Source organism: Alosa pseudoharengus, unplaced genomic scaffold (assembly GCF_046254945.1).
Source record: "Alosa pseudoharengus isolate Yale_2024_CS ecotype anadromous, Long Island Sound unplaced genomic scaffold, YU_APseudo_1.1 YU_APseudo_1.1_scf_5, whole genome shotgun sequence".
NCBI classification, from domain to species: Eukaryota; Metazoa; Chordata; class Actinopteri; order Clupeiformes; family Clupeidae; genus Alosa; species Alosa pseudoharengus.
The window spans coordinates 34,558,473-34,585,073 of NW_027468837.1; the positions used below are offsets into that span (position 1 = coordinate 34,558,473).

General features: G+C 40.5%; 1 protein-coding gene across 1 annotated transcript in view; it reads left to right on the forward strand.

The window, feature by feature from the left end:
- The first annotated feature begins 1,714 nt into the window (after positions 1-1,714).
- The window catches only part of stmn3 (stathmin-like 3), a 338,540-nt gene continuing 313,653 nt past the window's right edge, over positions 1,715-26,601 (forward strand). Inside the window, exon 1 of the mRNA XM_076267466.1 lies at positions 1,715-1,952. The gene's annotated coding sequence lies outside the window, so the exon portion shown is untranslated. The remainder of the gene's footprint in view (positions 1,953-26,601) is intronic.

A 26,601-nucleotide genomic window follows, 5' to 3' on the forward strand; every position in this document is an offset into this window, starting at 1 on the left:
TAATTTATTTTTGTGGAAAAAATTTGCTGGACTGGGCGGCGGTCATATTTTGTACCGATCTGCGGTACATCTAGTTTAAGAACATGCAGTGTGCATAGGGTACCAAAAACATCTTGCTCGTAAAAAAGCATCATAACGCACATTCTGGCGGATCTGTTATTTACTGTAGGCTGCGCAAACCACATGCCTTTATTTTGGGCAAGCCTGCATTCATTCATTCATTCAACCTTTATTTATTCTCGGAGGGTCATTGAGGGAAGCCCTCATTTTCAATGAAGCCGAGATTACAGAAGCGAAGCAAAGCGCTCCACAAACAAGACAACATTCGAGGCCTTCTTTTGAAGAATTGTATATAAAGCCTGCGCTGACAGTAGGCCTAATCCTCCTGCCCCTGATAGGCCTACCACAGCTGTGGATAGTGTGGAATGTTCTAACAGTAATAAGTAATAACACAATCCAATATGCCAGTTTTAGGACACAGAATAATGTTTGTAATGATACCAGGTAGGCCATGTATTGTCGAAGGTGCATGGTGAAGTGAAATTCTTACTTTGGAAAACAAACATTTGCCGATATCATCGCCGATCATCAGAATATTGCAACAGATTCTGTGTTCTGGACTGCAGGTAACTTGTTAAGCCAGTGGTTCTCAAACTTTTATTTCATTCCCCACTTTGATCAAGGGGCATGACTGATGATAGTGGAGATAAAGTCAGCATCTTCGACGGTAGTCTATTAAAAATATAATACTTTATACCATACTTTATTGTTTTTAACGATCTCTATGCTACTCACAAAAATGTAGGCATGGGGACATGATGAAGTAGGCTATCCAACTGTTGTGTGTTAAATGATTGTGATTACGAGCCAGTGGTTTTCAAACATTATGCGTGACTTGGACATCTAACTTAATGCAACAGGCTCATATCGTCCTCGCATTCGCAAAATGAGGACCAGTCTTTTGTCAAATTGCAAATAGCTATTCGTTTTAACAATTTTTTTATGACAGTATGAAGTGCTTTTTGTATAGGCTACTATCTTAATCTTGGAATATGGGGAGGGAAGTGGCGCGTCTGCAGTCAGCCAAATATGAATGTAATTCTGCGGCATAAAGCAGATGTATTTGTTTATTGGACAGAAAAATAAAAATGTCAAGCAGTCAATTGACTACATTGCAGTCAAGAAGTAGGGCAAATTAATTTACGAAACCAAAACGTGGGTCATAGTTGTCTAAGCCTCTATTGCGTAGCCTGTTAAAAACGTCGCCAGATAGTATTACATCGGCAACAACATTGTTTTCTGCAGAAGCCTACCCAAGGCTACAGATTAATTCTGAACAGTTATTTCTCTACTGGCTCAAGTATCACACCACTGTTTTCATTTGCGTAGTTGCGTTACCCCCAACACTGACAATAATGTAGACAGCAAATTTGCATGATTTATTTTGTTATTAAATTCGTAGGCTGGGATTACTCTCGGCAAGTCTCCTGCTTTTTCAGAATGGGCGGCAGGCAGAGCGATGTACAGTGGCAGAGCGAAGCACAGTGGCTGAAAGTGGTACTAAAGCTTCACGCAGCTTCACGCCTCGTAATCATCAAGGATTAAAGTTCTCCGTCATAGGACGGATTTCCGTCAATTTGATTTTAGAAATGTCATATTTGAGATCGATGCAGATCCGATGAGGAAAAAAATAGGAGGGAGGGGGAGACTGTCACCTTTGCTTTTCCTTTTTTAAGGCAACTACAAATATTAGGTAAATGTTTAAAGACCTAATAGTGTTCTTGAGAACTTTCTGTGTCTCAATAAGTGACCGCTCAAGAAGATAGCCTACGTCAGCCATGAGTTTCGCTTTGTACTTGTCTCGGGCGTTTGCTTAAAAAAAAGAACACGTATGGAGGACTATAACGGTCTAAAAGTTGGATTATAGTGACACAATTGAGACAGCTGATGAGGTTGGCCAATCCGTTTAACTTTTTTGGATATGATATTGTGAGCTCTATGTGCGAATTCGGAGGCTGTGTTCTTTCCGTGCATCAATGTAGACACTTACTATCGCGAACTCTTGTCAGGGGAGGTCATTCATTTTGGGTGTCACCTATGACTTGAACAGATAGCCTGCTATGCCACCCGATATAGGCTACTATTATTGTTACAGTTTTTAATCAATGCAACTAACATTATGTGTAAAGCGACGCAATATAAACCGTAGCCTATGCAATTTATTATCCCGTCTGTTATGACATACAACAATGTTTTTCACAATTTGCGACAGAAGGTTTTGACTGAGCGTGTCGAGTAAGGGGGTCAGTCGTGTTTGTGACGCACAGACAGCCTTGTAGCCTATTTTGCTTAGGCCTCACTTTTAACGACAGTAGGTTGTGAGTGTATGTTGACAAAAAATAACCATACAATTAAAATAGTCAACTTAAAACTTTGCTATAAAATATTATTAATTTATAGCACAAAAACATAACCAGTAGGCCTACCAGAACCTCGCATATTAGCGTCATGATTTGTGTGCGTCTATTTGGCAAGGCCACTAGCTGTCATGGATGCGTTGTTGCTAAAGGAAGGCAGGTGTCAAAAGTAAAAAAATAAATGCAGATGGGCAGCTGTTGGAAACGGGGGAGAACTAACAAGCCATGGTGTAAAGAAATTAAAGTGCCAGGGGTTTGCTTTTGCGCGGTTCGCTGCAAGAAAATTGTTTATGGATGCAATAGGAAAACTTTTTAGCACGCCACCAATCAGAAGACCGCCATAAGGTTAACGTTCGTGCACTTCAGGACATCTTCCCTACCTGGTGCAACTAGCCACCACGACAGAGGTAGGTTACGTTTATCTATGTCTGACCGTTTTTACGTTTAGAAAGTAGGCTACGCATGTTCTTTCATAGCGCAACACGACCTGTCCTTAACCATATCGCAACCTCTTGTCAACCTTATACAATCTGTTGCTGAAGACAAAAGCGCCGTCTCTTGTCGTTATCAAATGCGCAGACCTCCTGCATGAGCACACACAGTATTGCTGCTCATTGGAAAACTGAGTTGTCTGTAAAACTCAAAATTACCATGTTTTCATTATGCGGATGAGGCAACAAATGGAAATATGAACAATATCTAGAATGTTCTGATTCGTTACTTTGATGAGGAAATGGGAAGTCTTGCAAACTTGATTTTATAGATTTTACATGGTGTTGAATTGCATATTAACAAGAAAAAAATCTCCCCTTTAAACACTTTTGGCCTGAAGTAATTAAATAAGAGTGTGTTAAAGCCTTTCTACAATATTGCTGCAGTAGAAAAGAACAGCGATGGCTAATCAGCAATGGTCAGGGATGGTACTAAAATATATTTTTGTTCATCTGGAAAACTCAATCTCAATCAAGAACACTCTCAATTCGCCTTATTCACATGGCGGCCATTGGCGGCTAAAACGAGGCTACAGGGTACACAAACCATAGGATTGTTATGTTCTATGCATTCACCTGTAGGTGGCATTAATTATATAGTAAGTGTACCCTGTAGCCTCGTTTTGGTTTAAACAATGGCCGCTGTGTGAATAAGGCGAATACTCCCTTTACTTTGCTGTTTGCATCTTTTTGTAGGCTACATTAAAAACCAATAGGTCGCGACCGCAAAAGGGGTGCTATCTCTATAGGTAGATATGAACAACGTATGACTTATGGCCTGAAAAAAGTTCAGTCAAACGATTTTTTTTCACTTTAATCCCTGGTAATCATGCTCGTAATGCGCGACTGAAGTGGTCATTTGAAAGCGATGCCCACTGTAGCCTAGACATAATTAGATTTGGTTTATAGTCGTAGCATATTAAAATGCAATTAGGTCGTGCAGACAGTCCTGCACGCTCATGGAGCTGCTTGAGTATCTACCCGGATCAGTCGGGCGGGCCGGTTACGTTATGTTGTTATGAGAGCTGCTGAGTAGCAATCCGGGTTAGTCGGATCAGCCGACCGGTTAGGCTACGTTGAGTACGAGTCAGCCGAAACAGCCGGCTACGTTGTCATGAGTGGATCTTTAGAGGAGCGAGTAACTCCTCGTCAAGGTGAAAAGCAAATCCACAACAAAAGCCATGCTTTCACTTCTGAAATAACATTATGTTCTGCACGCATAGCCTACTTTAAAATGCAATTAGGTCGCGAAGACAGTCCGAATTCGAAACATTGCAAGTATGGAGCTGCTTGAGTAGGCTACCTGGGTCAGTTGGATACAGCCGGGTGGTCCGGTTACGTTATGTTGTTATGAGTGCGAGTCAGCCAAATCAGCCGGCTACGTTGTCATGAGTGGATCTTTAGAGGAGCGAGTAACTCCTCGTCAAGGTTAAAAGGAAATCCACAACAAAAGCCATGCTTTCACTTCTGAAATAACATATGTTCTGCACGCATAGCCTACTTTAAAATGCAATTAGGTCGCGAAGACAGTCCGAAACATTGCAAGCTCTGTATGGCTTGAGTAGGCTAGCCTACCTGGGTCAGTCAGCCGGGCGGGCCAGTTACGTTATGTTTTTATGAGTGCGAGTCAGCCGAATCAGCCGTCATGAGTGGATCTGTAGACGAGCGAGTAGCCTAGTTTCTACTCGTGTCAAGGTGATATAATAATAGCCCTAATGAGAATAGTAGTAGTAGTAGCCTAGTAATAATAATAATAATAATAATAATAATAATTTAGGCCTATTCACTGCAGGGCATTTCTACGTTCCTGTTTCTATGTCTAGGCCTACATTGAAAGTCAATTGCTTAGGCTACACTATTAAGACAATAAATAAACAGTCTGGCTCAAACTGCTTTCTTTCCGGTGAGTGGGTGGAGGTTTTGATGCTATTATATTAGGCTATTTTATATTATATTATATGATATTATATTAGGCTACCTAACAGTATAGCTATTATTAATAATAATATCAGTTGCCTAGTATTAGCAGCCTATTAATACGTTATTAGAACAGATTCCTAGTAGCCTACTATTAATATAGTAGTGGTAATAAACAATATAGCAGAGTAGCATTAGACCTAGGCAAACTTTTCTATTGTTAACAAAACAACAACAAATAATTAATTATTATAATATAGTGTACCCTCTCTGTCAATAAGATCAATTAATTCAAATAGGTTTCTTTAGACTTACTTGGCAACATTTTTTCAGGTAGTGTCATAAAGCCCTTCCCCCCTTCTCTTTTGTAATATATCTGGCTGTTTGACCCTCTGCCCTGTAGCTGCACGGAAAGCTACATGAGTGAAGTTGCCGCGGTAATGTACTTGACCGGCCCCCTTGACCCCTTACCCCAGTAACAGGCTTATCTAATTGGGAGGTAAGGGGGTAGTCCCCATCCCCCAACTATTGTCCAGAAAGATGAACAATGTGTTGAAGCACTTCGACCAGGAGAGCACTCTAAAGGCTAAATGCAAGTACTGCAAAAACCTGGTTTCAAATCATGGAGGATCCGCATCCAACATGAGAAGGCACTTAAAAATGAAGCACCCCACTGCACTGCTTGAAGTAGGACTGAATTTCCTTGCGATTTAGCAATACTGACTCAAGTGACTCGTTCAACCCGGATCAGTTTAGTGAGTGACTCAGAATAACCCGGATCCTTAAAAGGAATCGAGTTTGACAGGCCTACATCAGACGGGAGGCCCTGTGCAACGGCCCAAATTTTGCTGTTTTCATGAATACAAAAGTTGGGTGACCCTCCCTCCTAGACTAAAAAAAGTTGGGTGACCCTCCCCTCAACAAAGAATAAAAAGACATGACCCTTCTCTATTTTCCTCTGTTGGTCCATTCTATAAATAGGCTACCGAACGGTCCCTTAGCGAGGACAATAGAGCAGCATATTCTCCACTCCTCTGGCATCTGCGCCCTCATGTAGGTGAGCATGAAAGCTTAAGTCTGTGAGCATGCTAGAAGTCATGCCAAGAGTTATGTGTGAGCAAAAATAAATATAAGCTATAAATGTTGTTTAAACAACTCTAAATTGTCTTTCCATTTTCTACGAATGGATACATTTATGTCTGTGGTTGCCTATAGCAACAATAAACAAAGAATAATATTAAAATTGATCCCTTGAATCTTTGGTGTGGATCACTAAGAGTTCACTTGTTAAAGCATGGGGTTTCCCTGTTATTGTTAAAAAAACATTTTGACAGAATATGAGATACTGCATAGCAGGCTCTGCTTTACTATCTATACTGAAGTACCGTTGCAGAGCAGTGTGTCACTTTAGCCACTAGGGGCACCCATCAGGACCTGATCGCGAGGCTATGAACAGTAAATTTACATTTAGACTGGGTGGGATTCTTACATAATACCCAATAGGAGTCTTCTACCCACCCTCTCATTAGAATTTGCATAATAGCCGTTTCAGGCACTAGTTAACTAGTGAGCTGCTTCACTGCCACACATGCAAACTAGTGAGACTTCAATTGTTCCACTAGTTAACTAGTGGACAAAAATGGTCAGCTTGTTTCTCTTTTTAGGTGTAACTAGTTAACTAGTGAACAAAATATGCATGCCACTAGTTAACTAGTAAGGCCCACAACACCCTCACTAGTAAACTAGTGGGTATTTTGGCCTTTACATGTTAACAAGTGACCATTTTGGCATCTCACTAGTTAACTAGTGGGGCTGAAATGGCCTTCACTAGATAACTAGTGGGCATTTTGGAGCACACTAGTAAACTAGTGACACTTTTTGCACCTCACTAGTTAACTAGTCGAATGGAAATTGCCATCACTAGTTCACTAGTGGGTGTTTTGGTGCACACTAGTAAACTAGTGACACTTTTTAGACCTCACTAGTTAACTAGTGGGCATTTGTGTCTTCACTAGTTAACTAGTGAGCAGTTCTGCCTTCACTAGTTTACATGTAAGTGTCACATTGAAGCCACTAGTTTACTAGTTAAAGTTCCTTTGGCCAGCATGTTAACTTGTGTGCCACATGCAAATGTTGTGGGTGGGATTTTGTGAAATTTTGCGCTGTGATTGGTTGTCATGTTCTATTTGGACATAGGGAGCCAATAGAAAGCCTCAATTTCCAGAGTTCTCCGCCTCCTAATTTTAATTCTGCGCCACTAGCTGACTAGTGTGACTGGTATGCATTTTGGCCTTTACTAGTTAACTAGTGGACATTCTGGCTCTCACTAGTTAACTAGTGAAGCTAATATGTGTTCACTAGTTAACTAGTGGGCATTTATGCTGTCACTAGTTAACTAGTGTGCACAAACATGGCTCACTAGTTAACTAGTTGACAAAAATGGCTTGCATGTTGGCCTGATATCAAGAATAAATGCTCAAGCGGCTGGCCAAATTACATAGAAGTTAACAAGTGGGAATTTGACATTCAGTAGTCAGCTAGTAAACATTTTTGTACCTTACTAGTTGACTAGTAAAATATAGAAGTCTTTAAACTAGTTAACTAATGCACATTTCAGTGTCCACTAGTTAACTAGTGAACATGCTGAGCATTACTAGTTAACTAGTAAGATATGAAACATCTGAACTAGTTAACTAGAGAGAATTTGGGCCTTACTAGTTAACTAGTGAGCATTTTGGCTGTCACTAGTTTACTAGTTTACACAGAAATAGCTCACTAGTTAACTAGTGGACAGAAATGGCTTGCATGTACATGACAATTATGCCTGATATCAAGATATCTGAATAAATGCTCAATTGGCTTGCCATAATGCCAAATAAATTTTAAGACTAGCCAACAAATGAACGTAGCAAAACCCAAGAGTGGGACTGTCTATTGTTGTGGACAGAAGCTGCTCTGATAGCCCAAATGAATTACAAATTGAGAGGATGTCTGCAATAGTATCTCTCATTAAACAATTTTAATTATCTTGTCAGAGCTCATTTGTCATACATGTGCTTCAGTATGCACCGCAATACTGTGGGAATTATTGTTTTCTATTGCCATCTCGCTGGAAAACCTCTAACACAACAAGGCCTTGGTGAATTGAACACAGGCTGATCAATGTCCACAAGATAACCAGTTGTTGAAGATGAGAAAGGTGGATCAAATAACCAGACTAGTCGCTTAATCAGTATAAAGTGGGTCAGTATGCTATGCAACATGACTGTCATTAAAAGGCGCAAGAGGGTAGCCAAACTCAAAACAATCATCTGACAACAAGGTCCCCATTGTGCTGCGGAGTGTGTTTTCAACTGCAGCTCCAGGGTTCTGCAAATGGGGAGAACAACAACAGGGTCATAACATTAAAGCTCATTTTCTGACATCCCCCACAAGGACGGCGAAATCACAAGGCAGGCATGTGACTGCACGGAACAAGCCCCCATTTGTCATCTAATGCACTTTAAAAGACTCAAAACTTTTCTGAAGGTCAAGTTTCAATAAAGAAATAGATAAATAAATAATAAACAAGACACTCACTGTGCCTGTGAGCCAGGATTTGATTTAAAAAGAAAAAAAGTAAAATTAAATAAACATCAAAATATTTGTAGGTGGCAAAGAAGGAGAAATGAAAATGTCATTACTGCTCTGATCATCAGAGAATTTTAATTTGTTTCCAAATGATTCTGAACGATAATGAAATAACTAAATTCTGAAAAGCAACTGCAGCAGCAGTGGCAGTACATTACATCCCGCTAACCTCCTTAAAACCAAATTGAAATGGGTTGTCAAGTCAAAGTCGACAATTAAGCCTCCCCTACATCACCCTGATTAGAACTGCGCCCCACAAATGCGTTATCCCGTTTGCAATGAAATTAAATTCAGAAATCACACGGAGGTGTCAAGAGCATAGTGGATATTAAAATAAAACACATAGGGCATTTATTTTGTGTTGTTTAATTACTCTAAGAGATTCAGAATATGAACCCCTGTCTGAAATTATCTCCACATGCTATTTGCCCTAATGAGGGTGGTTTTTAAGAGGAAAAAAAAATATTTACATTGTGTGCCTGAGTTAAGTCTGGCTTATATATTTAAAGCACTCTGTCCATTATTACCTTTGATATAATCTGCAGTCTCCTAATGCTGATCTCCAATCAGTGGCAAATGGGTGCCAGCCTGCTCTGATTAACATATGATTTCAAAGTGAAATTAATTTCTACCTGATGAGTTTTCCCTGTCAGAGAGCTGCATTAAAGGTGATGAAAAACGGATAGCTACAAAACGAGGACAGGGACAACGGAGAGATGGAGCCCTAATATTTTTCATATCATATTTCATATTTGCTGAGAAGTAATAAAAAATAGTTTTAACAGTCAATGACTGTGAAATATGAGTAAAAGTATAGTTTCCCCCTTCATTTTCTACTTAAGTATGTCCTTCTTTATCTCGCTTGTGGGCAAATAAATGTATAAGTATGCAAAAGTGAAAGTAATTAATCACTTCTGCAATCAACAGAGTCCAGGAACTTCTGGGTGAGATTAATGGTGCATGAGGTGCACAAGTATCAGGAAGGTCCAGGAAGTTCTGCACAGCAAGGGTTCTCCCTTAACCAAAATATCTGCAGAGATGTGCATGTTTAGTTTTGATTGTGTTTGTGTGTGTATGTGTATGTGTGCCTGTGTGTGTGTTGGGGGGGGGGAAGTCTTGTCTTCTTTCTTCTGTTAACCATATACACCAGACCTTACTATTTTTTAATTATTTAAAATCAGTAACAGGTAGGTACACTCTACATGCTTTTGGACATTGATATGAATATGGTCTGTCATTGATGGCAATACATTTTTTTTTCTTCTTAGATAGAGAGAGCAAGAGAGAGAGAGAGTCCTTGCTGTAAATCTTTGTCTATGCATAATACAACTCCATTTTTTAGCTGTCTGTGCACTTGCAATGTGGTTTAGTGTTTGTGACAGGTGTTTGTGTGTGACAGAGTGCATTTGTATTTGTGTGTGTCTGAGTTTATATATGTGTGTGTCTGAGTATATATATATATATGTGTGTGTGTGTGTGTGTGTGTGTGTGTGTCTGTGTGTATATGTGTGTGTGTGTGTGTCTGTGTGTTTGTGTGTGTGTCTGTGTATGTGGTGTCAGGTGACACACAAGCAGGTCTTTGTGTGGAACAGGTACTCTGTGCAGGCCCCATAATAAGGCACTGAGTTCAGAGGCAGAGATAAACCCAGACAGAGACTTCTGTGTTTGATCCTGACAGATGGCAAGCAGAGAGGTATTAAATGAGCTGGATCCTCTTCCCTCACACAAGGGGCAGACAAAAACCCAGTGACTGCAGTCTCCTGGTTCTCGCTACCCATGTTTTCCATGGCTGTGGACGCACAGATAACGTGGGGTTTAGTTTCTTGCCGAGATCCAGAATTGGCTAAATCCACAGGCTGCAGCTGCTCAGTTGGTAGGGAGCAGGTCATGTATATTTCCGACAAGATAAGAGTTTTTCACTTTACTTACTTGAGGTAGCTACTTTCCCCTCTCTTGCTCCCCCCTCCCAATCTCTCCCTCTTTCCCTTTCTCACTTTCCACTCTATCTCTCTTTCTTGCTCTCCCACTCCCCCCCCCCCCTCTCTCTCTCTCTCTCACACACACACACACACACACACACACACACACACATACACATACACATACAAAATAACATACTACATGTAGTCTCAAGGTAGCTACACCTGTTATCAGAATGCTGAGTGTGAGATGCATGCGTTTAAAGATCCATGCATCTTGTGGGGGAGCTTTAGCAGGCAATAGGCTCTGGACACTCCTGCAATAATAATCATAGCTTACAGTTTGTCCATTTCAAAAAGAAAACAGTTTACTGGTAAAAGGTGAAGCTATTGACCACTCCCTTATGTCTTAATTAGAGATATCTGTGTTTTAGTGAAATATGTGTAATCTCAGGTCAATGTTAAAGTTAATAATGTATCCAGACAAACATTTGGCTCTATTACAAAAAAGAACATGCATTCATTTTTAATTCATCATGATATTATTTCAAGTGTTAGCAACAGATAAGCCAACAAATTGCCACTGAATATAGCACATAACACACACAAGAGACACATTAGCATAGACGTTTGGAAGCTTTCCAGTATTTTTGGTAAATGTAATTGACAAAGTGTAAAGAAAGGTGGAATGTGGTATACTATAGACCCCTGGTAGTAGGACTACTGTTTATGAGTTCACCATTAACAAAATCAATCACGTCCACAGCACAACTCCAGCCGTGATCACACAGCCATGAATCAAAGTCTGTTTAAAAGGATTCTTGAAGCAATTAGTAAATGCAGTCTACCTTCTCCCCTTTTCATTTTATGAGAATGCCATAATAAAAAGTTGAGGCTGATCGATCCTAGACCAGTGGAAAGGGTTGCTCCTGTCAGAAGGGGTGAGATGTTACGTGATTTAGAGACTGTTCTGGAAATCCTGTGAGTGCACTTCTGGCAGACGGGTTTTTTATGGCGTGGCGAGAAAAGGAGGAAGTGAATCAAATGGACGCGAGCATGAACAATGAGTGCTTACACAGACCGAGAGGCTACTGTGCGTTTCATATGTGCCATCTACTCTGATGAGAATAAGACGAAGATAAGCAAAAACACAACCCAGTAGCTGAAAATGGACGTAACAAGTTCCTTCATACGGTCTGTGGACAGTCAGCAATTCTAGTAAGAGTTCCAGAGAAATGTCTAGGAAAAGGTGCTCATTTTACAACATCAATTTCGTGGAAAAAATAAAGAAGACGCTCCCAATTACAGAGGAATATTTGCTGGAGCCAAGGGGCTAAATTTGATTTACTTATGTTCAGAATGTATTACAAAACCATGGTAATGAATTGTGACAGTCTTGCCTTTCTTAACCAAAACATTCCAACATCTATGCATTACACGTTAAGTGAACAGTACTCCATCTACTTGCATTTGCATACTAATAGTGACAGCTGTGCTTGTGAACAGCAAGGAAGCATGCATCTCCATTTTGCACAAGTACAACGTCTGTCATGATAAGGCTTTCTGTCACGTTACAGCTATGATCTACTTTGATCTATGTTCTAGTATGTTCTAGTCTAGCTATGATTTAGTGCGCCTAATTTACCAACAAGGATGATGCTGTTCATTGATAGCACATTATGGTCTATATTCATCCACTTTATTATTGTCCATGCACATTATACATACACAGCAATTTACGTAACCTATATATCATTGGATATTGATTGAAAGAGAAAGACATGCAAATCATTAAATGCTTAGGGGATGCACTTATTCGTCATGATTTATGATGCTACTGAGGACCTACACATTCACGGGGGGTTTAAACCTTGATGTATACAATGCTGAACTAATACACATGCGAATGTCTCTTTGTGACAACAAAGGGCTTTGATGGTGTTTTAGGGCCTGTCCACACGGAGACGCTTTTTAGGTTAAACGCAGAGGTTTTGCTTCGTCTTGGCCGAGCATCCAAACGAATCCTGTAAACGCACTGCCCGAAACCGCACTTTTCTGAAACCTGGTCGCAGGTTGGAGAAATCTGAAACCGTAGCCCGTTTGAGTTCGTTTAGACAGCGAAACCGCACATCCTGCTTGCGTATCGATGATGTCATCGCCACACCTCAGCTGCCCTGGACTTGCACTTATAGTATTGCCTAACAATACTAGTTTTCATACATGACATTACCTACGATTACACTCCGTTAAGATAAATATCACAACTGATGCTGCGCAGCGCCGATAGCTTATAACTTGGTGGACTGAACACTGTTTTTCCCGGTGTTTTTTTATGCATTCTAGCTACTGTCAGTGATTCGAGAGAACTTAAGTTATTAGGAAAGTGCGGTGTAAGTTTAGGCTACATTAATTTGTGCGTAGTGCCAGTGTCATTCATTTATTTTACATGTCTTACAACATATATACATGCATTCACAGTCGAGTGAAATCAGATATAAGCATACAAAGACGCTTAGAACTCACGTTAAGCCGATGGTAGCACACTGAATGCGAATGCACAATTTGATGCAGGCAAAAGTATTGACTGTTACTAACGAAGGTTTTATAGCAATATTATAAATGTGGCGACAGAATAGCCTAGAACTTGGGTAAGCCTTGCGTTTAGTAGCCTAATTGCGGTGATAGCCAAAACTAATGTGAATCACGGACTATCCTACAACCAAAGAAAGTATGGTGATTAGTAGGCCTACCTGCGTTAGCCAAATAAAGGACGGGACTGCACCCTTCACAAACCGTAAAATAAAGTTTATTAGTTTTACAGTTGACTACAGTTGATAGTTCATCATCAGTCTACACAAACAATTCTGGTTTCCTTGCACTAGCCATTTCACAGTAGCCTATTCTGTCTGTTTTTAAAGCGCAAGTTTTGCAAGTTTTGGTGAATTTCTGTAAAGACACAGTGCCACCTATAGGCCTGGGGTATGAAGTAACGTGTTGAGTCGTGTTGAGATGGATCCGTTTGGACGCAAATATTCTTGATACGGTTCCAGGGAAGACGGAGGAAAAAAAGATCGGTTTGGTACGTGTGGACTAGGCCTTAAACCCCCACTGTCGACTTCAAGGCAGGGCTGCGACCATCGTTAGGATGCATCTAACCCTAACCCTTTGCCTAACCCTAGTGCCTTCCATGCAGCACTGCCTGGAAGACCACGCTGGGGGCTTACAACACCATTGTGCCAACAGAGGCAGCATCATGGTTTGATGTAATGTTATCCGAGGCAGTTTGATGTCCTGGGCAGTCAGGCCATGATGGATTTTGAGGAGAAGGGTGGCAGGCACATGGGCACATGGGTGTTGGAGAAATATTTTTGCTGGACTGATTTTTGCCTCATGTTCACAAATCATGTAATCAGACCAGACCAGATTTAGCCTCAGGGCAGTCCACCAGAAAATTACCTATTTCCTATCAGTATTCTAGTATGTTCCTGCCATAGACCAGAAAAGCAGAAAAGGTATGTGTGTGTGTGTGTGTGTGTGTGTGTGTGTGTGTGTGTGAGTGTGTTTGTGTGTGTGTGTGTGTGTGTGGGATCATTTTTATTTTTCTCATTGAATGTTTAGTATACCTTATATACATGTAGTGAAATCTAATTGTCATCTCCTTACTCTAACCCTTGTGTTTTCTGAAACTCCTATGTTGGAATGTTTAGTTAAATTAACCCCTGTGTCACTGAACTGTGGGTAACCCTCAGGATGGGGGGTCGTAAACATTTCTTATCTCTGTTAAAATACCAGATGGTTAAGTGATCACTGGAGGGTGACAACTTGTGATTTTCCATGGGTGTGGGGTAAGGGTATAAGAGTTGGCTTCACCCACAGATGTTGGGGCTTGTTACTTTGACATTTCATGTGGGTAACATGCTCCCGGCGTCGTGAATAAAGCTGCAGTCTCACACCAGTTGTCTTGGATGAATTTTGACCACGTGTGTGTGTGTGTGTGTGTGTGTGTGTGTGTGTGTGTGTGTGTGTGTGTACATGCAAAAACAGTAACCCTCTAGGAAATGTACAAACCGTCAGTGTTTTGAACTTGCTGTTATGGAGAGGGCTTAAGTGACCTCTAGAGCTGGGCTTAGTTAGTGCATTGGAGCTTTTGCAGAAGCTGGTCACATGGCTGGTAAATAAGAGATCAGATTTAACTCAGCAGTGGAGGATAATATGCATGTCTTTACAGTTTTTTTCAAATGCTTACACACTAAATCTTTGCTTGTCACACAATTTTCTAAACATGTCTTCCAAACATCATAACCCCACACCAAATCTGCAAAACCATACACTAATTCTCAGTGTTTGACTCAGTTTTCAATTGACTAAAACACATTTTGCAAAACACCACACACAATTGTCTACTTAACACACAAAAATTGAACAGGAAGTAACTTGATTTCATTTTTCAAACACAACCCATCAAAATGCCACACTAAATCACCAGTGCTTCACTCTCTCTCTTCACATGTGTAAACACTCATTACTTTACGGAACACCATCTAGTCATTGCCTTAGTATAGGCCTATAAATAGATACTCTATATGTAGGTATGGACCCTTTCAATCTGGCCCTAGAGGAACCAATGCAGATACTTTGAAAGGAATGTTCTACAAAAAGTTGACTTTATGTACAGTAAAACTTGTCTTTTTTTACTATATTTTTGTGTCTTTTTTGTGTCATTTTTCTATAGACCTATGAATACATACACAACTCCCCCCCCCAACCACACACACGCACACACACACATAAACACACACACACTTTTCTTTGGAAAAAGCAAAGTAATTTGATAGTAGTCAGTCATTTCCATAGGCAAAATCAGCTTTTTCAGAAATCCATGTACATCTGGTGGTCATTGCCTCATCTGGTGGTCTATTTTGCTTTGCTTTGTTCTTGTTGGCTGTAAAATACTGTATTCACAACAGCAAATTATTTGGGAAAAATCACTATTTTTTGGTTTCAATATTGCTTGCATTTTTACTGTGTATTTTAACTTCTCTCTGTAGATACCGTAACTTTCATTCTTGTATGGAAATGCATAAAGCCTATGAAAGACAGAAGAACGTTAGGTTTTGAGCAACAGTGTGTACATTATGTATCCAAAATGTCATATTATGACAAAAGTGTTTGTAATGTGAGGCAAATGTTTGATTTAAAGATGTGTTTATGACATTTTGAATGTTGTGTGTCATTTTGCTGGAGATTTGAGGCATTTTGCATTTTGTGTGAGCAATTGTTGGTTTTGTGTGTGGAGTTTTGAAAAATAGAAACAGAAGGACAGATGTACTAATGCTTTTGCGCCCACTTCACGCAATGTGTGTGTAAAATCATTGTGAGGTATGTACAAACAGGCCGCAATGATGTAAAAGCGCAAACTGCCTGTCGCGGGAGCTGAAAGTGGCAGATTGCGTTTGTCATGTCATGCATATGCATTCATGGGAGGATCCAGGGGAAAGTGGGAGTTTAGCGTAAAAAGATGGGAGGGGAAGAGTAAAGAGCGCCTAATTATGTATTCCGCGGTAAAGACTGCTCCTGAAAGCGCACGTCGTAAATACTTCCGCCTTGCAAAAGCAGGTGTTAATCCAAATTGCAGTTCAACGTGTCAATAAGAGAACCTTTCAAAGACAACAGAATCGCTATTTAGAGGACCAGTTTTTGTGGTGAAAGTATTTGTACTACCAAAAGCAACCTTAACTTTCGTTGGCCTTTCGAATGTCTTACTTTCACTTTCACGTCATTCACTTAAACTTTTCTACTTGCTAGATTTGACCAATCTTCCATAGCCTATGTGCACAAGTAGTTTGAGTAGAACTGATCGATCTTTATTATCTTCCTGCTTGTTTACATCTTATCATGTATGGTATTATTTCATGATCGCTAAACGTTTGATTCTTTTTAATGTTGTCATCAGTTAACTTCATTCAACTGTGCTTATATGTAGGTGCTGCCATTCAGTTGTGGACGTTCGTAAATTGCGTTTATGGGCGGAGAAAGGCAGAGAAAGGCGCAGTTTACACTAAGGATTGAACGATTGATAAATACAACGTAAACTTGGGTCTGACAGCATTCGCAATTTGCGGTGTGTCCATGACGCTGATAACGCTACGTTTGCAAATGTACCCAGAGTTTTGAAAACGTGTGTAAACAGTTGTAAAAAACTGTAAACATGAATGAGTCTGTGTGTTTTCAATAATGGCACTGAGTGCTCCACTGGAGGACACTGACTTTTGATTTCGCCAAAATGACCCAGGGATGAAGGCTGTTTATTTTGCTACAGGGAATATAGAGACCACTAGGTTATGAAAGCCTGTTGATATTGCTGAGAGAGACAGACATCTATCTATAAAGCAAGAAGCGTCTGTGTGTGTGTGTGTGTGTGTGTCTGTGGCACGCATATCTCGCTGACCGTTTGTCAGACTGATTACAAACTTGGCAGGTGTCTTGCTACAGGCATGAGTAAGTGCACTGCTAAATTTGACGTTGTTTGGATAAGAAATGCAAAAGATATCGTTAAATAGCCTATATCGGTAAAAGAAGCACGCATTGGCTTTCGCCGCTAGCCACTTTCGCCGCTAGCCACAGGACTGTAAGCTAAAGCTACCAGTGAGGATAGAAGCAGGGCTTTGGCAGAATTGGATCAGTGTAGGTTACACGGGTAAAAACTTAAGCGAGTGCAAGATAACTCCACGGATTTTGCAACAACACGCCAACATGCCACACAGGTAGGCTATATGCAGTGGCTCTTCAAAATGACGTAAAAAATAAGCGGACACTTCGAATAGCCCAGGCTACTTTGGACTGTCTTTAGACTTTGAATAAGCACATGACAATTCAAACTGCAAGGTCCTAAATTGAAACGAGCGATAATGGTCCCGAATCAAAGAACGTCCCAGAATGCCACACATGCAAAGCATAACCAGCGACAAGCAACGAGTGGCAGACAGAGTGTGATGTCACTTATAGGCCACCAGAGACTGTTTTTGAGTCATACCGTTGCAAATTCCATATGATGCATCATTCCACAAAATGGTTTGTTTTCTCTATCATCAAGTTATTCAATAGGCTAAGCATATAGCCTTGACTCAAAACAGCTGTTAGGATTATGTCATTTTGATTTGTAAAAAATGTCACATGCAGCCATGCTTAAATTCTGCTCACTTCACATTTATTATATTATTATATTATCTGTAGGCCTATTCATTATTGAATGCTTACCTGGAATTATGTTTTTCCCTATCATCCTATTTTTAAAGCAGGCCTACCTGCAGGCATGTAATTGGGCTACAGGAATAGCATGTTTGAACGGGCACTGCACTAGTTCAGTAAAATGCAAACATCCTTCAGGCACCCTTTCTCTTTAACAGACCCTCCATCAATGATGTTGTTTTCACCTCTGTGTGTTTGCTGCTTTTATGTTGTTTGAGCATTACACTCTATAATTGTTTGGTTATCTTTATAACTCAATGGGCCAAGGGCAAGTCTGTCAAAACTGTGGTGCTTAGAAGACCCACTAGACAGGTGTGAAAGAAGTGATGTCATAGCCTCCACAAACTCAAGAAGTGAATAAGGAATGTGTGTGTAACCTGTATGCAACTTACAGCCCTGTACTAACCCAGACTCAAATCTGCAAACATTAGCACCTCGGATCAGGAGTCGAGCATGCTACAGTAGCAATTGAGCTAAAAGCTCACAGGATGAGTCATGGCACATGGCCCTTATCACATTATATGATATGTGCACATATTATGCGGTCCAGTCTCAAAGGAAGGGAACATGCACTTGTACGTCATCATTTTCAGATGCATTCCATGATCCACACAAATACACAAAGCCTGCATTTTGATATGAAAATGGGCATTTTCAAATCTGTCGGTTTCAGGAGCTCGAAAACGATGGCACAATGTGGACTGGAGGTTGAATCATAACAAAGTCTTTGGGATTCAAACAAAAACGCAATAGTGTAGACCTACCCTCACAGACACACAAAGTATCTTGCATTTGGCAGATTCTTCACTGTGATGCGGAGACTGCCCAACAAGTTGATGCCAAGAAATAGTTATGTGGCAGACTTCTATTCTTTCTTAATTCTGTAATATGCCCTGGGTATAGAAATGCGTATAGGTGAAGAGACCAGGGGAGAGAAAATCCCCTAAAGATTCAGTGACTCCTTATTGCTCTGACCCCCTATCAGGTGCAATTTATTGTATGAGTCAGCCAATTGTGTTATTGAATGACCTGGCATCAGATATTAAATTATTGAGTGACCCAGCTTCACTGGCAAGCCAGGGATCAATTCCATCTGATGAAATGTAGGACTTTAAAAGTATGACACAATGAAAAGAATATGTGTAATGTATGTTCACTACGAATAAGTACAAAAGTGTGTCAACATATAACAACAGATACATAAACAGGAGTGATGTGCAGTCATCCACAGAGGGTAAGTGCAACTTCAAGAATGCCAGTGACTCACAAGCTAAGCCCCTACTGGTGTCTACATGAATTAATTTAGCATTGATTGCAATTCAGACATTTTCTCCCATTATCCTCAAATCATCACCAACAGGGTATCCTTGTTTGACAACATTCACAATGACAACAATCTCCTGCAATCACACAGGGAGAACTTTCAAGACGCTGTCTGCTCCCTGAAATGAAGAACTCTCACAGTACTATAAATCCAATTAGATTCCAGTGTGGAAGCTTCTAGAACACTGGGGGCAGAGGAGAAAGGCAGGCTCATTTGCACAAAAATGCGTATATATTTTTAAAGACATTAACATTTAAATAGCACAAAAACATATCTCCAAAGCAGGCTTATCCAAACTGTGTCGATGCAGAGAGGGAGATCAAACAACGAGCATGCCTCACACAGCTTTCAGTTGTATTGCTGTTATTTGATCTGACAGGGATTTGTGTAGGGAGTAGAGACAAAAACAGAGAGTAGAGTATGTGTGCCTGTATGTGTGTGTGTGTGTGTGCGTGTGTGTGTGTGTAAGTGTGTGAGAGGAAGCGAGAGCATGCGTTTGTGTGTAAGAGAGAGATATAGAGACGTGTGCAGGAGCAGGCAGGTAGGCAAGCGAAGGCTCCAGATGCAGCCCAGCATTTTCATCTCTTGTCTCCTCGTCTGGTGAACATGGTGGCTCACGTAAAAGCTGGGCCCCGGGGTTGACGAAAGGTCAGAGGCATCCGTGCTGCATCTAGGAAACAGGACATTACCCTATGCTCATTTGTCTACGAAATTGTTTGCTTGAGCGTTTCTTCATGTTAAGCATATCAATGGACCATAATGAGGCTACAAAACAGGTTTGAATTTCAGAGATACAGAAAAGGGAAAGGGAGTATGGAAAAAAGAAATTGCTATAAAATCCAAAGTCATTGGCAACAGATTGCATAATTTAGAGTGTTCTAAGCATCTATAACTTGAAAATGTTCACCAGGTGCTGAATTATGGCCCTTTCTTTGACTCTCTCTCTCTCTCTCTCTCGCTCTCTCTGTCTCTCTGTCAGTCATGTGTCCCTCAAAAGGAATGGTTACAAATGTACTATTATATCCCATTTCAACATGGTTTAAATAAAATAAAAAAATAAAACATGACTGAAGCCTGCCAACACTGTTAATAACAGGAAATGAAGATGTTTCTATGAACCATGGGTGTATGCAATCTAAAGAGTTCAAATTTGTTAAGAGGCACCCAAATGTCAAAAGACTTCTTTTACTGTACAGTAATAAAGGATTAAGTATTAGTTGTTAATAATACTGTTGCTGGGAAAATCTCTTAGTATAATGTTTTCAAAATGAACTGACAACCGCTGAGAAGATGTCAGTGTTAAATCACACCACTGCTGTCAAATTGTATTTTATCATTGTTATTCTCATAATCCCTCATGAAAAATGTAAATGGACAATTGTTCTACATTTCGCTAGATTAAGCAAACATGAATTCCATGCCATCCTATTTCAATTTCGTCCACAAAAGTATTGTGTTGTGTTACAGAAATTATGATGTGTACAAAAGGATTTAGAACAATATATTCTGTGACTCTGCAGTAACATTAAATGTATTGTAGCAATACATTCATTTTGTGATTCTATAAAAGCATTTGGTCAGAATGAGAGCAATGTCACTAAATGCATTTTGTAAGTTACTATTTCGCAGACGGAATGCCTTCTATAACTGCAGAGTCACGGAATATATTGCGCTAAATCCCTTTGTACACATCATAATTTATGTAACACAACACAATACTTTTGTGGACGAAATTAAAATAGGATGCAACGGAATGATGCTTGTATAGTGCATTCCGCATTTTGTGACACAAAAAAGGATTGGTTACAAATGGGCTTATGATTGGCTTTTGTACAAGAGACTTGGTTGAGATCTCACCAATTAATTAATACCAATCCTTATCTTACCGCTAAAGCCTCCATATGGTGGAATAAAAAACTATTAATAGGTAAGAAACCGTTTATGTGGGTTGCATGGGTCAGCTCCGGAATTAATCAGCTCGGGGATCTATTTGGTCAAAATGGTATGAAATCATTAATTGAAATCAGACAAGAATTTAATCTTAATCAAAGGGAATTTTGGACATTTTTACAAGTTAGACACTGTATCCAAGCTAAGTTGCACACTAACCCAGACCCTCCATCTAGAATACAGGAACTATTCCTAATAGCTGGCAATAATAGTAGTAGAGCATCTAAATTTTATGAGATCATCAGAGAGGTGCGATCACCCAATTTGGAGGGGTTGAGACTATGCTGGGTGGAAGACTTGGGAACTCAGATTCCAGAAGATGGCTGGAAGAAGCTTGTTGCTTCCTGGTACACTTGTTCACGGGAAACACAGTCGCTGCTTATCCAATATAAATTACTCCACAGAAGTTATTGGACCCCTAGTAAACTCGCCAAACTGAAATTAGTAGACAGGGACACCTGTTGGAAATGTCAGAAAGAAGCTGGGACTTCATATGCCATATGCTATATGACTGTGAAAAAAAACGATCGCCTGTGGAATGGGATTATTACTCTCTTGAATGGTCTTTTTCAAGTTAATCTCTTGAAGTCTCCAGCTTTATGTATCTTGGGTCTGCATAACATCAATCTAACTGGAAGACAGAGGCTATGGGTACGACTTGCAACCATAACAGGATGTAGGATAATATTGAGGCATTGGAAGTCATCTGAGTTTTGTAGTTCTAAGGAATGGATTGAGCTAATGACCAAAATGGCTTTATATGAGCGGGTAACTTTCAGCATCAGGGGGAGAGAAGATATCTTTAATCAGGTCTGGGCCCCTTTCTGAATTATTTAGAGGATATGTCTGCTTAGATAGATAACTGATACTGATATTATATTGGATGTAACTGTTTGATATACTCAGAGGTCTATGTTAATGTAAGTTTGCAGGCACTTTGTTCTTGTTTGTGTTTTTGTGTGTGTGTGTGCAGGCGCGCCTGCAGGTGTACGTCCGTACGCACTGTGTGTACCATCAGGCTACTCAACACCAAGAGAAAATTTCCCGTGTGTGTGTATTCACACCAAATTGGCCCACCATACCTTCCCAACTATGGACAGTATCTCCCATTAGCTGCATGCCATCAGGCTACAATTTACAATTTTCTATTGAAGTTAGTGAATACCTTATCAAAATTAACGCGCACACATTTTGTTTGAGCAGGAGAGAGAGAATACGCACGCAGGCACGCAACTAGGCTACTTGTTGTTTTCTTTTACTCGGCTATCTATATATGGCTATCAGCACGCACTGTTGAGTTAATTCACTAACTCAATACTCATCATGGATATCACAAGTTTAAACAACGAAAACAGAAAGGATGGATGCAGCAAAGCTAGAGGAGTTATTCCAGATGGGCAAGAACAAGGTAGGCAATTGCTTGTCAGAACTGCGTTAGACAGCTGTTTAAAGCCAGACGTCACGGTAAGCTAGAACAAAACTAAAGGTAACTTTAGCCTGTATAGGGCTGTATCAAGTTGTCCAAATGAATAGGTCATTGAAGATGTTGTTGTTGTATTATTGCATGTGAATGTTAATATGCTACTTTTTTGCTGACCAATGCACGGACCTAAAACCGGGAAACGGACAAATAGTGAAAAAAAAGTGATGGGTGTGCGTACCATAGCATTGCTTTATCAAAAAAAAGACTGGAAACTGACTGTATGTTTGTAATTTTCACCTGATGTCTATGCTCTGTATGTTCTGCTGTCTGCCAAAAACATTAATAAAAAATAAAAAAAAAACAAAAAAAAAACAAATGGGCTTATGAAATAGCATTTTTTTGACAGACTAAAGTTGCATATCTTCTATGTTAACATCAGAGAACAAGGTAACCCTCCACAAACACACACACACACACACATACTCACTCATGTAGAGACAGACAGACACAAAAATCCCAACCTACAAATCAACTCTTCTTGGTCAGTGACTGTGAACTCCTGCGATGATAATGAACACATGAACACATACTATTTTAGTATCTAGCCATGAATCACAAGCGCCAGCATCTAGGCAAATCACGACACTTTTCTCAGCAGATGTCTCTATACCAACACACTTTTAACTGGAGATAATGGTTTGAAAAGAATACCAAACCTTATTGTAGGCACAGCTTGAGCGCACACTGCCAATTACTGCCTTGCAATCAATTCACTCTCTTCATTTGCAAAGAGTATGTGAAGCAAACATTCCGCAAACACACTGTTTTCTGATTTCAAATCAAGTGTCCTTTTGATGGGGAAACGGAGGATGCAATAAAGTAGAAGGTGCACAATGCACTCTAACCATGGGAACCTGCAGGCCCTCCACTACACAGGATGACTAGCGAGGCAGGGGCCTTTGTGCCACCAGTGCCCACATGGGCAGCGTGGCACTGGGGTCACCCTCTCCAAGGCGTGATGGACTCTTACGTTGCACAGGTCAACCTCTTCAGCCTCGGAACACAGCTGCCCTGCCTGCCCAATCGCCATGGCAACCCGCTAATGAGCACGCACTCCTCGTGTGACTCTGACGCGAGGGGACGCTCACTGTTGTCCATTCTCAAGCCGAGTAGAAGGAAAAGCCATTTGTTTCAGTTTAGCAACGCAATTGAAGTGCTCAAGGAGCCATTGACTGCAGAGGAGAGCTTAATTCAGTCTGCCAGTCTCTTCTAGTTGCCTGTCAGTCTGGGAAGCAATGGCAACATCCTCTGCAAGCAAAGCACTGTTTTGTTTCCTCACTGGAATGGTATGTCCATTGTGATAGTGAATAAAGAGAGGGCAGTATGCTCTTAAATGGTAAGTAAAATTACAAAGACGCATTGTGGATACTTGAAAAAAAAACTGAGAATAATAAAAGTACTGGTAGCATCATCTATAGTCGAAGAGCCCATTATAAGCAAGCTCTTATTATCAATAGAGATGGTGGACAAAAACATGTCCTTGCATGGACTATTGTGTTTGGTGAGCAGCTAAAAAAAGCAAACAAAAATATATATGTGGGCTTCCTGCTTAATTAACCCTGGAGCTCTGCCTAATAATTGGAAGTCATCTGAGTGCAGCCATGTGTAGGGGTTCTCCTCAATCCTCTGTCCAGTCTGTGGAGAGGTAGGTAGGGTTAAATGGTGAGGCTGAGGAAGGAGAAGGACCTCCCAGCGCACCACGACTGCGAGAATAAGTACCACTCTATTAGTAATTATGTGGCGCTGGCCTCTGGACTCCCCTTACACCCCCCACCCCCCCTCTCTCTTCATTGACCCCCTGCGAAGGGTAATGAGAGGAGATGGTGGGATAGGGGGGGAAAAACAGAAGAACTGCTTACTGCCATCCAATTCATTTCCATGTAAATAACGAGCTCAGCTAGGAACATAAAGAGGCATTGTAATTACCAGTTAGATGTCCATTCTTCCCCCATTGGACTTGTGAGTATGTGTACACATGTGCGGGTACATGTGTGATTGTGTGTGTGTGTGTGTGTGTGTGTGTGGCTGTGAGTGTGAGTGTGTGTGTGAGCGTGTGTGTGTGTGTGTGTGTGTGTGTGTGTGTGTGTGTGTGTGTGTGTGTGTGTGTGTGTGTGTGTGTGTGTGTGTCTTTCTGCCTGTTCCAACGGATTGTAAGGAGAGGAGAAGGCATAGGAGTAGGTCCTGTAGATTTCTCTCTATCTCTCTCTCTCTCTCTCTCTCTCTCTCTCTTTCTCTCTTTCTCTCTCTCTGTGTTTGTAGGTCCATCTATCTTCTATACACATAAAAACAAAATCACATTTGGTTGGTATAAATATTTTAAGTGGCCAGTAAGTAAACATGTAATTTATACAACAGGTTGACAATATTGCTGACCAGAATGCCACAGGGTAAAAGTTTATGACAAAGTTTCAATGGTTTCCATGTATAATATTCTGCCAAACAAACATGGGGCGATATTAAATATTTAATAGCTGGGGGTGAAGCAGCTCGTACCATGCAAGGGTCATTTATGCCACAATAGAGATTGGCCCTTTTGCACTTGTGTAAATTATGCAGTGAGCATAAGGGACAACATGCAATCACAACTGTTGAATGTTTATTGTTACCACAACTTTAACATTGCAACACACATAATATAATTGTTTTTTTAAAACAATGCATTCAGTCAGATGTGATTCTAGACCTTGACGACCAAATACCTCTCAAAGACACATTCAAGTCCCTCACAAAAGGCCAAACCTGATGGTAAAACAGCAGAAAATGGTATTTTCACACTGTAGACAAGTTTCTAGTTTCTATATGTTTTTGTGTGTTTGTTCATGGAACTGGGGGCCATTGTAGTTCCTATAGCTGCAGTTCCTATACACATTTGAGCTCCTACAGTGGCATTCCACAGCATCCTCAGGTATGGTATACTGTAGGTTGGAATGAATGAATGGAATCCTAGGTCTACTTTGCAATTAGACTTTATGTTATGTACAGATTATTTGTGACTGTCCATAGCAGCATCTGAAGTGCAACTGACACATGTAGCCACATGAGGCTGTAATCTCCAACATTACCAAATAAGTATTACCTATCACAATGTAATCTGAGTTTAGATGTACTGCACAGACCAGAATATAACCAGAAGAGTACGCTACAAAAAACAGCAAATGTGATAGTGTAATGCTATTTCATAATATTACAGTAAACTCCACCGGGTAAGGCAACTCTGACAGGATAGGACATGCTAGACCTTTATCTATACAGTGGCTCACATAAAACCAGTAAATTCCCCAGTCTCACAATTTAAGGGGATTTACATGCTTAAAATGATTTCTATACGTTTTATTAGCAAAATAAATGTTGATGTTTTACTTTTCCTTGCTTTGTTGTTGTTTGGTGGGGAAAATAGATGAACAGTTTCTACACTACAGTATGTGAGTAGTTGTGTTTTTTGTCTTAAAAAATAGTTTTAAAACTAAGCATAATCATGGTTATGATTTGAATCACAAGAACCTTAAAATTGTGTTTCAAGATAGCAACAGTCTGGAATAGTCCACACATATTTCATACACACACCATCCATAACCCCTTTGTCTGTATTCTAGTGGCAAGTGCATCAACTGGAGTATTCTAATAACAAATAATGGGCTACACTCAACCCCTCACACACCACACACAAATGCATCTGATCTAGTCCCTGTCAATCAGTGCCCACCCACGCAATCTCACTGGCTGTCGATTAACAGCTTCTGATAATACTTTTAAGCAAATAAAACACAGAAGGTATTTCCAGCGCTTATGTGGTAAATACATGGTGTGATACAGGACAGGAGTGTTCCTGATGGCGTGAGAATTAGATGATGTACACAGCGAACATCTGCTTGTCATCTGGATTAGGACTTGGGTCCCCCTTTCTCGGCCTAAGCTGGCATATCCCCCCCACCTTCCCTTACCGCCCCACCCCTACATACACTCCCCACTCCCATATCTATGGTAATCTGCAGGCACGACCTGTGCTCGGGGGAGACCACGGTTAGGCCAGATGTTTAATTATAATGGGGCCTTTAAGGCCAACGAGCCAGAGACCTATTTTCTTTTTTTCCACCCCACCCCCATACACACAGACAGAAAAGGAGAAAGAGAGAGAGAGGGAGAGAGAGAGAGAGAGTCTCCATTTGCAATTAATCCAGAAACACTAGGTCTGACCCAGTGATCACACATTAGAGGAACTGCA